Source organism: Oncorhynchus tshawytscha, linkage group LG03 (assembly GCF_018296145.1).
Source record: "Oncorhynchus tshawytscha isolate Ot180627B linkage group LG03, Otsh_v2.0, whole genome shotgun sequence".
Taxonomy (NCBI): Eukaryota; Metazoa; Chordata; class Actinopteri; order Salmoniformes; family Salmonidae; genus Oncorhynchus; species Oncorhynchus tshawytscha.
The window spans coordinates 33,321,628-33,333,658 of record NC_056431.1 but is presented as its reverse complement, the minus strand read 5'-3'; the positions used below and the strand labels follow the sequence as shown (position 1 = coordinate 33,333,658).

The window sequence follows — 12,031 nt, the reverse complement described above, 5'->3', positions numbered from 1 at the left end:
AAGAAAAACCCTTAAATGAGTAGGTGTGTCCAAACATTTGACTGGTACTGTATGTGCATCCTAATATGTAGCAGTACTTACTTGACAGTGGTTTTAGTGGATGTGTCTTGGAGGTCTCCTGCGTGAAAGAGCTGTGCCTCCTTTAGTCCGAGCTTCCCACAGGAAGGAAGACGTTGAAGTTGTCCTATGGAGAGACAGATAGACAAACAGACTGACTGAGAGACAGTCAGGGAGAGAGAAGGTTTTCCAACTTTAGAGTCACCGTCAATAATGACTCAGGCATTTTCTGGCAGACTTGACACAGCAACAGTTCCACACTTCACTGCTGCATATCCAAAGTGCATACCACCAGGGATAACTGAGAAAGGGGCGGGTAGGAGCATGTGTGTGTGTGTAGCAAATAGAGAGTTACACAATGCAGAACACACACAACCAGGGGCAGGGCAGCATGACCGGCAAATTGACAGCTCTAAAACTACCTGTGAGAGTGTGTGGGCCGGCTAAGGGGGCGGGGTATTTGGAACTAAGAGAGGTGAGTGAAGTTTATAGTCTGTAACACTTTCTCTCTCACACACACTCTCACGCACACCCTTAATAAACTGGCCCGACCCTCCCTGCACTGTAGAACACCTGCGGTTGTAACAAGAGTTTGGGTGACTGAAACAGCGACGGCAGGTATCCTAGCAGTTAAGAGCGTTGGGCCAGTAACTAAAAGTTTGCTAGTTTGAATCCCCGAGCTGACTAGGTGAAACATCTGTTGATTTTCAGCAACGCTCTTAACCCTAATTGCTCCTGTTAGCCGCTCTGGATAAGAGCGTCTGCTAAATGACTAAAATGTCAATAAAACTACCATGCAAATATTGCTAGTGACTAGAAAGGAGTGGAGCAAATATTCTCTCTTCAATGCAATAATGTTTTGTGTGAGTGTGCTCATGCAGGCACTGTGTGTGAGAGAGAGTGTTACAGGCTGTATATGTCACCTGTCCTGACATAACACCCTGCATATTTGAACCCTGTATTACAATCCAAAACAGATCCCAAGCGTGTGTACTGTGTACAATCGGTCAATTCCTTCTTCCTAGAACAGTATAGCTTTAATGTTTCATGCTCTAACTCCCCAGTGCCTCCTTCTCCCTCCTCGTTTGTACATCTGCATAACCCTTAGTGATTTAGGACTACACACAACCCTACTCCATGTAATGACACATTGGATTCAAGCATTCAACATGGGGCTGAAAAAATAACAGGGATAGCTGGGTCTATATTTAAACACTGAACATGCTTATTAGCAGATGGCAGGGGAGAGTTGACCTCTGCAGCTGCCGGCTTCGCATTAAGGGAATTTTAGTGGGCCTCTAATCTCACAGTAGTAGGGCCTCAAAATGTGAAAGGTCAAAAGCCCCTCACTTCCTGCATGGGGGGTTAACAGTTGCACTGTTTACTTGTAATAGTGCTGTACATTGGGGGGTCTTGTTTTATCTGGGTCTATTTATGTTCGGGAAGGCTTATCTGATTACTGTTGGGTTGAACAGAACAGTGATACAGTAAGACCAAGCCTGTGGGGTATATCACAAAGCAGGATAACCAAATTAGCCATCTAACTTTGATAATCATTCAGAAATAACTATTGATTTTCTGGTTCATTCAGAAAGCTAAGCTTGTTCGATGTTGAGTCAAATGATACCATGTCGATTTTTAGCCAGCTTCTTGCCATATCCCCCAGACTGGTGGCAGAAAAATATGAAATGCTGAATTAACTGGTTGGCTGACATCGCATACTGTTATAGCCACCTGAGGAAACAAACACTCATTTAAAAACAATCAGATATAATTCATATGGACATCCCATTGTGTGAACGAAATTCATAAAATTGTTACTCAATGCATACCATAGGTATAGTTTACTACAGTTAAAAGGCCTTGATACATGAGGCCATTTTGTTTTTACTATTGCGTTTATATCCCCTTCGATCAGTATGTGACCTATGTTGTGTCAAAGTTGATCTTATCTAACACGTTACAAAGCAAACTGACAAGACAGTGTGAGACAAACTAGACAGTGTGAGGTAAAATAACTAGAATCACATATATTATGCTCCCGTGAAATGGGAAAATATGCAGAGTTGTAGTTTCCTTAAATTGTGTGTTGATTGTGATGCTGCAATGCACTAACTCTGCTTCTGTGCAAGCAATTTTCAAAATTCCTTTTGCGACGTGGTCAGGGTCACATGTACCTCTGTACCTTTGATTTGTTTAATATTTTTTTGTTACTACATGATTCCATATGTGTTATTTCATAGTTTTGATGTCTTCCCTGTGATTCTACAATGTAGAAAATAGTCTAATAAAGAAAAATCCATGAATGAGTTGGTGTGTTCGAACTTTTTACTTGTACTGTATATATATTTATACATTTTTTATAATTGTTTAACTTATCCAAGCAACATGCTTTTTTGATTATCACATGAATATTATTATTTCATGAGTTTCTTTTATTTCTACACATTTTGTTAAAGTATCAAAGTATTTAAAGTATTGTAATATTTGTATTTATACAGTACCGTACAAATGTTTTAGAACACCTACTCATTCAAGGGTTTTTCTTTATTCTTACTATTTTCTACATTGTAGAATAATAGTGAAGACATCAAAACTATGAAATAACACATATGGAATCATGCAGTAACCAAAAAAGTGTTAAAATAATCTAAATATATTTTACATTTGAGATTCTTCAAAGTTGCCACCCTGTGCCTTGATGACAGCTTTGCACACTCTTGACATTCTCTCAATCATTTTTTGGTCATCAAGAGTACCTGTGGCCTTAATTCTAATGGAATAATATAGTATGACATAATGGACAAAACATGAACAGCAACCGTTTTAACCAATCAAATGGGCAGACAATGGTGGGAAGGAAGTGGTAAGCACATTCCATCCCTCCCTGCATATTTCCGCTATGTATCCAGCTCTTTAAGTAGAAGATGGGGGAAAGGGAGGAGGGGACAAGAGGAGAGGATGGCAGGGGAGAAAAGAAGAGGAGAGAAGGGGGTGCTGAGAGGAGAGGGTAGAGGGGGAGGAGAGAAATAGAGTAGAAAATGAGAAGTAGAGGAGAAAGGAGATGAGCTAAAGAAACGTACTTTGTTCAGGGTTGGGGTCAATTCCATTTAAATTCCAGTCAATTCAGGAAGTACACAACAATTCCAATGCTTTTCAATGAGGAACATTTGGAATTGGAATTTGATTTACCTTCTGAATTGACTGGAATTTAAATGGAATTGACCCCAACCTGGTTGTGTTTTTATCTTTCTCACTTTTTATATTTTATGGGAAGCACTTTGCACTGCATCTTACCTTTAAGGAAATGTGCTTTTTAAATAAAGTTTGGTTTGATTTTTTAAAAGAGGTTATGAGAGGAGACAAAACAAGACAATAAAAAAGAAGAGAGCTGGCAGACACATGGCGCTTACAACTGTGATGTTAACCTTTGCTCCTACTAATCATCTAGTATAGTGTGAAACACTGACCTTTGTGATCAGGTTATTGAATGATTAATTGCAGTGTGACATCGAAAAACAAAGAAACTATCCCTCTGGTGTAATGAGTCAGATAAGGACACAGATTTACAAGTAGGAACCATTTCTGACACCTATACATTGTTGTGCCATTGTTGATTAGGATATACAAACAATGGTTTGATAGTTCGCTGCATCCTCCCTCAGTAAGTATTCATTACTACTACACAATGCAATTATCTCACATAATACATGGGTGTTTTGGTTTGTAGTATGTCAATTTGCAGTGTTATAGAGCACTGTAGCCTGGTCCCTGATGTGTTTGTGTTGTCTTGCCAAACCCTGCGCACTGTAAACCCTAACAGTGTCATGGAGTTAAACACATTTTTGTTGTAAACTCATTACGTGGCAAACCGTTATCCTGACTCTAAAGTATTGGGTTACCCTGATGTGCACGTAGCATTTACTTTTCCTGAACTCAACTATTTTATCTGAATACTGTAACTCATATTTTTAACTGTACAGCCCGAAGTTGTCTGGCGTCATGTGCGTCAACAACGTTCTGTACCGTGATGCATCTCAAAGCGAGGGAATTTCAAATACTGTTAAGGATTTTCATAGTAAGAAGAACCGCGGTAAATATCTGTTTGTCAATGACTGTATATTCAAACAGGTTTTACTGTGTGACTGCAACTAAACAGACCCGTTTGGACAGCAACCATGCTGATTAGGAGTTTTATCGAAGTTTTTATTATTAGTGAGTTCTATGGAGATATTGTGCAATTCAGTTTGGCTAACATTACTCTAGGTATGTTAGTGTGTTGCTTGACAAGTAAATGTTTTGACCGCGTGTACAGAGTATGGCGACAGAATTTGTTTATTAATGTTATGCCAAGGGTGCACGTGCTGAAGAGATGCAGCAACAACTAGTTGGTGCCATTGGTGGTCAACACACATCTTCTCCTGCTGCAGTATGGTTGTCATATGCTTATTGAGCACGCTGATATGGTAAGTTATAAATGATCAGGACAGTTTAATTCCTTACTTTGTAAAATGTATTCCAACAAATCTGTACGATATGGCCTACTAGCTAGGTAACCCTACTAGCTAGTTTGCTACATCAAAACTATGAAATAACACATATGAAATCATGTAGTAACCAAAAAAGTGTTAAACAAATGAAAATATATTTGAGTTTTTTCAAAGTTGCCACCCTTTGCCTTGATGACAGCTTTGCACACTCTTGGCATTCTCTCAAACAGTTTCAACTGGAATGCTTTTCCAACAGCCTTGAAGGAGTTCCCACATATGCTGAGCAATTTTTGGCCGCTTTTCCTTCACTCTGCAGTTCAACTCATCCCAAACCATCTCATTTGGGTTGAGGTCAGGTGATTGTGGGGGCCAGGTCATCTGATGCAGCACTCCATCACTCCCCTTCTTGGTCAAATGGCCCTTAAACAGCCTATAGGTGTGTTAGGTCATTGTCATGTTGAAAAATAAACGATAGTTCCACTAAGCGCAAACCAGATGGGATGGTGTAACGCTGCAGAATGCCGTTGGAGCCATGCTGGTTGTGTTTTCCTTAAATAAATCATAGATAGTGTCACTAGCATCTAATGGTATGTTTTTTTGTTTTTGAGTTAATTGATTTCAGTTAAATGGTAATGTGCTTATAGGGCTTTTTTTAAAGTATCGAGGTAACTAAGTGAGATATTTTGAATGTCTGGCCTGATAACTATATCTGACTCTTTGTTATATTTTAGCTGAAAGTACAAAAGGCACATTTTTTTCCTCCTCCCTTAGGGTCAAAATAAGAATGGTGAGCGGCAGTCCTTAATTGATGCAGTACTTAAAGCTGTCTCAATGGAAGGCTGTATAATTAGATTATCCCATGGATATATTTCCTTTGGTGCAATAAAATACACTACATGACCAAAAGTATGTGGACACATGCTCGTCTGACATCTCATTCCAAAATCCTGGTAATTAATATGGAGTTGGTCCCCCTTTGCTGCTATAACAGCCTCCAATCTCATGGCAAGACATTACACTAGATGTTGGAACATTTCTGCGAGGACTTGCTTCTATTCAGCCACAAGAGCATTAATGAGGTTGGGCATTGAAGTTGGGCTATTAGGCCTGGCTCGCAGTGGGTGTTCCAATTCATCCCAAAGGTGTTTGATGGGGTTGAGGTCAGGGCTCTGCGCAGGCCAGTCAAGTTCTTCCACACCGATCTCAACAAACCATTTCTGTATGGACCTCGCTTTTTGCACGGGGGCATTGTCATGCTGAAACAGGAAAGGGCCTTCCTCAAACTAGAATAGAGATTCCTTGAATGCATGAAAATTGACTGACTTTGAGTTGTGTGTACTAAGAATATAGTATGGTTTGTTACGTTTTGAGTTAATAGTACCTAACTAAATCGGGGTAGTCATTTTCCATAAATGCTTGAAGGAAGGTCAAAGGCTTTGAGTAAAGTCAGTGTGTCTATGTATGCAGATGACTCAACACTATACACATCAGCTATCACAGTGACTAAAATGACTGCAACACTTAACAAAGAAATGTATTTATTTTCAGAATTGGCGGCAAGTAATAAGTTAGTCCTAAATTTTAAAAACAACTAAAAGCATTGTATTTGGGACAAATCATTCACTAAACCCTGAACCTCAACTAAATATTGTAATGAATAATGTAGAAATTGAGCAAGTTGAGGAGATTAAACTGCTTGGAGTAACCCTGGATTGTGAACTGTCATGGTCAAAACACATTGATCCAACAGTAGCTAGGATGGGGAGAAGTCTGTCCATAATAAAGCTCTGCTCTGCATTCTTAACAGCTCTCAACAAGGAAGGTCCTACAGGCCCTAGTTTTGTCTTACCTGGACTACTGTTTAGTCACGTGGTCAGGTGCCACAAAGTGGGACTTTTTGTGGCACCTGACCACAAAATTGCAATTGGCTCAGAACAGGGCAGCACGACTGGTTCTTGGATGTACACAGAGAGCTAACATTAAAAATATACATGTCAATCTCTCCTGGCTCTTAGTAGAGGAGAGATTGACTTCATCACTACTTGTATTTGTGAGAGGTATTGGCATGTTGAATGCACCGAGCTGTCTGTTTAAACTACTAGCACACAGCTCGGACACCCATGCATCTCGGTAGGACCTTGTCCTTTTGGGCTCACAAGTGGCGCAGAGGTCTAAGGCACAGCATCTTAGTGCTAGAGGCGTCACTCCAGACACACTGGTTTGATTCCAGGCTATATCACAACCGGCCGTGATTGGGAGTCCCATAGGGCGGCGCACAATTGGCACATTGTCGTCCATCATTGTAAATTAGAATTTGTTCTTAACTGATTTGTCTAGTTAAATAAAATAAAAAATACCCCACAAGACATGCCACCAGAAGTCTCTTCACAGTCCCCATGTCCAGAACAGGCTATGGGAGGCGCACAGTACTACATAGAGCCATGACTACATGAAACTCTATTCCACAATCAAGTAACTCACGTAAGCAGTAAATTCCGATAGAAAAATTTATAAAAATACACAAACATAGGCACAGACACATGCATACAAACACATGATAACAAACGCACTATACACACACGTACACATGGATTTTGTGTTGGTAGTAGAGCAGGGGCCTGCGGGCACACACATAATCTGTTGTGTATGTATTGTAATATTTTTTCTTTTTAAGTATAACTTTTGTATACATTTTGCTGGACCCCAGGAAAAGTAGCTGCTGCCTTGGCATCAGCTAATAAATACAAATACAAACTAAGTTGACTACAGCTAAAGCATAGCTATTCAATATGCAGCAATCCAATGTATTAAACTAATTAACATCATATTTTTAAGTAAAGTACAGTTTATTTAAAAAAAAATGTGCATAACTACAAGTAATTAAAAATAATTAGGTGTGCCTTAATTTGAACTTTTTAGTGTTTTGATTTACAATTAGTTCACGGAACTTATAGGGTTTTACAGTGCAGTTATTGTCATGAAAAACATGACAACGACCATAGGAGTCGTGATCTGTTTCACTTGTCATGCGCTTGTCTCCACCCCCCTCCAGGTGTCGCTCATTTTTCCCATTATGCCCTGTGCATTTATACCTGTGTTGTCTGTTTGTCTGTTACCAGTTCGTCTTGTCTCGTCAAGCCTACCTGGGTGTTTTTTCCCGTACTCCTGTTTTCTTTAGTCCCTATTATCTAGTTCTTCTGGTTTTGACCATACTGCCTGCCCTGACCCTGAGCCTGCCTGCCGTTCTGAACCTTCTGACACTGCCCTGGATTACTGACTGCTCCATGCCCTGGCCCTGAACCTTCCTGCCATTCTGTATTTTACGGACTCTGCTCTGGATTACTGACCTCTGCCATCCCTTGACCTGTCGTTTTCCTGCCCCTGTTTCGTAAATAAACCTCTGTGATTCGAACTGTTCTGAGTTCTGTTAAGGAGTTGACTATAAAGCACCAACAGATCTGGAACCAGGCTAACAGTACTGAAGACTACTTCCATAGACATTGAGAAAACATTGAGAATTCCCCTATGTCTGGTAAAAAGTGGAGTCAGGATGAGATCAGCAGAACGATGGGTTGTCTGTCTGTGTCTGACTGTGCTTTACAGGGTGGATGGCCTGAGTGGTCAGGGAGATTTCGCAACGGCCTGTGGTAATTAAAGCCCTCTGCTGAGTCACTGAAACAACACCAGGGTGTCTGGGAGGCCCACGCGCACACACACACGCAAAGAACAGCAACACGCACACACGCTGAAGATGCATGCATGCTTACACATGCATGCATCTCAATATTATCATAATGTTATGCTAACATCTCCTTCCACATGAGTTGAGTGTTCTTAAATTCATTTAGGTCAATGCAACACTGCTTTGCTTTCCACTGTGGTTTCAGCTACAGCAATCCCAATTAACTCCACAGCCTATCACCCCTCTCATTAAAGAAGCCAAGATGGCAACCAGCCCGCTCCATCCCAATCACATCTGTTCCACAGGCAAAACCATCCCCATTTAAAATACATTACAAGACATCATAGCAAAATGAAATGGGACAGAGAACAAACAAACAAAAAATGTGTGGGTTTTACTAGTAACATTCTTCGTTGGAAATGTTACTAGTAGGAAATGTCAGTAACAAGACTTGCGAAACAAGACTGAACAGAGGAGAATATGACAATCAAACACTAACATGGCATATATTTAAGTCCAAATGGGCTCTGTTTTGAATAAGGTGGTTTAACAACAAGATCTAACAAACAAACATTCTATAGTACATTCAGTGCTGGGCAATCTCAGTAACACTTACGGAAGAAGTAGAGCTCTGGAGATAGGAGAGAGGGTCCTGAATGAATGGGAGGCTTGAAAGAGCGACAGCAAGATATATTTATAGAGAGAGAGAGAGAGAGAGAGAGAGAGAGAGAGAGAGACCGTTCTCCAGTGCAGATCGGAAATTGTTGCACCCAAATGTTTTCTTGGCTACCGCCTGTAAACGTGATGAAAAGACAGATACAGTGTGAAAGGGAGTTTGAGAGAGAGGGAGCGGGAGAGGGTGAGAGGGTGAGTGAATGGTTTAACCTAGAGAAGAAAGGTAGGATGTAGAGGAAGCTCTGTGTTGTTTTCTTCTTTCCAATCTTCTGTAACCGTAAGTTCCTGCAGAGTGAAAGTTAAGTTCCTTCAGTTCCTTCACTTTCTGCGTTGGCTCCTATAAGGTCCCCGGTAAACAGAAAAGGGGAGTGCTATAAACTGTGCTGGAGGCAGCCAAGCAGACCACAGAGGCAAGCATCTGGAGTAGAGAGGGGGAAACAACACACACACACACACACACACACACACACACACACACACACACACACACACACACACACACACACACACACACACACACACACACACACACACACACACACACACACACACACACACACACACACACACACACAGAGCCCCAGTGTTGTTACGGCCTTATGCCTTTCCCATGATCTCAAACCACTGCCGCAGGAACAGGGCAAGAGAAACAGGCCATTGTTGTTGTCAAAACACACATAGCAGAAACATACAAAAACACACAGACTCCGGGTTTGGTGTTTATACATGGGTGTGAAGTCAGTTGACATTGATCAGGCCTATCCCAATACAGTTAAATAAAAACGGATATTACTGTGCAGGACTAGCCATTGGGAAAAAGGTCTTCTGACTTAATTGGAAATGTATAGTTAAATATATATGTGACTCGTTTCAGGAAACTAGGCGTGTGTCGCACGTCACTACTTTAGAGGAGCAGCATTTGAAAGTAAACATTTATTTATCAAAATGCATTTTTTTTGTTCAGAAATATCTTCTGTAACGTGAACTTTCATGTGCCTTAATAACAAACTTGTATTCCATCCATGAATACGAATAAAATTGTTAAATTACGAGCCTAGTTGGTTTAGCCATGGAAAAAGCGAGGAACCTTAACATTAGCCTTGAATGGCTGAGATGTAGGGAGATGAGTTTGGATTGGCCTGTAGCATGATTCTGTCTATAACGTAATCTGTTCAGTATGTGTTGACAGTCCTTTCTACCGTGCCATTTTTAAAGACATAACTTTAGCCATTGAGAATTACAAACGTTTTTCTACTTTTCTCAACAGCATTGATGCTCTGAATTTAGCAGGCAATATCGACAGATCAGTAGGAAAAAGTGACGGGCTACTTTCTGCACATGCCTCATTCAATGTGAACTGGAGTTACTTGACACAAAGCTGGCCAAACAAGATGTAGCTACAAACAAAACGGTGTTAAATGGTTCCATTCTGCCGGGAAGCATTCATCCATGTATATGGGTAAGAGTCTAGCTACATTTTCCAGATGAGATGCTAATTTTGTCAGAAAGTAATTTTTATTGCAAGTTAATGCATACTGTTAGTTAGCTAGGAAACTTTAGCTTGCTGGCTCGCTAGCTAATGTTACGTATATGATCTGTGTAGTAATATTATTAGAATCAGAAATTAATTTGCTTGATAGTTATAGCCTAATGTTAGTTAGTTAACATTTAACCTAGTTTGTTAGCTTTAGCTACGTGCAGATTCATACTGCAGCTATGACAATGTTTGTATTGGTAGTAGTATGAGTTTGGGTTATGCCGGTTCATTGTTTAGCTAGCTAGCTAACTACATGTCTAAACAAAAGACTCCACTTCAGCTGGATTATTACATGACCCACAAAATTAGCAGGTGTGTCTGGGAGTGATTATGGCAATCAATTGTATTTCATGAACATGTGTACATGTCTGGACAATAGTGACCCATCCACTTAGCTAGATGTGGGTGAGGAGTAGTTATAGCATTTCCTTCACATGGAACATCAATTTAAACAAGTGTGTTGGGTAAGCGTCATCTAATTACCATATATACTTTTTTTTTATTTGGACACTTTCTGTTTTTCATATTGCTACTATGCAAGTACTATCACTGTACCATTTACACCTTCAGTATCCTGTGCATTAGACAAATACACTTGTGTTTACCACATGGCCTCACATATGCATCCTTAAAGAGATGGGTGGGACTAAGGCTTAAGAGGGTGTGAACCATGCTAAATGTGTGTACACGAAGAAGAGCTCTCCAGTAGGTGTACCAAAATATTGAAGGGATTTTTCTTGCTCTGAGTTTCTACTTTCATCCAATGTATAAATCACCATTTCAAATTTTGCTACATAAAACCGAATCGAGGCGGTCGGTCATATATACCAAATGTTTTTTTACGGTTACATACACAGCTGTAAGAATAATTTAAGATAAATACAAAATGTAGAGGACTAAATGTCAAGAGGGAATTAACAATCAATGGAAATAGTTGTTTCTTTGTAATGAGGAATTGAAGATTAATTGGTCAGGGACACGGGATGAATTTCAGTCCAGGACTCATAGCTACATGTGGCAAGTTCTCACTGGTCCGAATTCTCTAAGCATTGAGTCTGAAACTGGATACTTGTAATTTGGCCATTGGTCCAATTTTACTGCAAGGAATTCTAATTGGTCAACCACAGGCTAGGGTTGGGTTATAAATTATATACTGTCCCTTTGTTCTGTGGAGAATCACTGAGGACAAGGAAGAATGAACATCTGTCAGTTACAGTACTTCCCAGCATAACAACTATGATTTGTTCTCTTAATAATTCTATATTTCTCCCCCTGATTTGCTTTGGAGGTTGTGTTATTGAAGAATAAAATCAACTGCTAAGACAGCCTTTAAAAAAAATGTGTTTGTATTTTTTTAACCTTTATTTAACTAGGCAAGTCAGTTCAGAACACATTCTTATTTTCAATGACGGCCTAGGAACAGTGGGTTAACTGCCTGTTCAAGGGCAGAACGACAGATTTGTACCTTGTCAGCTCGGGGATTTGAACTCGCAACCTTCTGGATCCAGTTACACCCCCATATCCCCCAATGGGAAACTGGATTTTGGTCTGAAATCATTACTCATTCCTACTAAATGATTTCAATTCACA

General features: G+C 40.1%; 1 protein-coding gene across 7 annotated transcripts in view; it reads right to left on the bottom strand.

Moving 5' to 3' along the window:
* LOC112234605 (LIM domain only protein 7) overlaps positions 1 to 9,380 on the bottom strand; it is a 121,546-nt gene extending 112,166 nt beyond the window's left edge. For 3 of the 7 annotated variants that reach the window (XM_024402877.2, XM_024402870.2, XM_024402855.2), the window contains exon 1: positions 82 to 369. The gene's annotated coding sequence lies outside the window, so the exon portion shown is untranslated. Of the gene's footprint in view, positions 1 to 81; positions 372 to 8,845 lie in introns of those variants that run through there. The other 4 variants (XM_024402828.2, XM_024402836.2, XM_024402863.2 and 1 more) reach the window with 4 other exon arrangements.
* Positions 9,381 to 12,031: the final 2,651 nt, after the last annotated feature.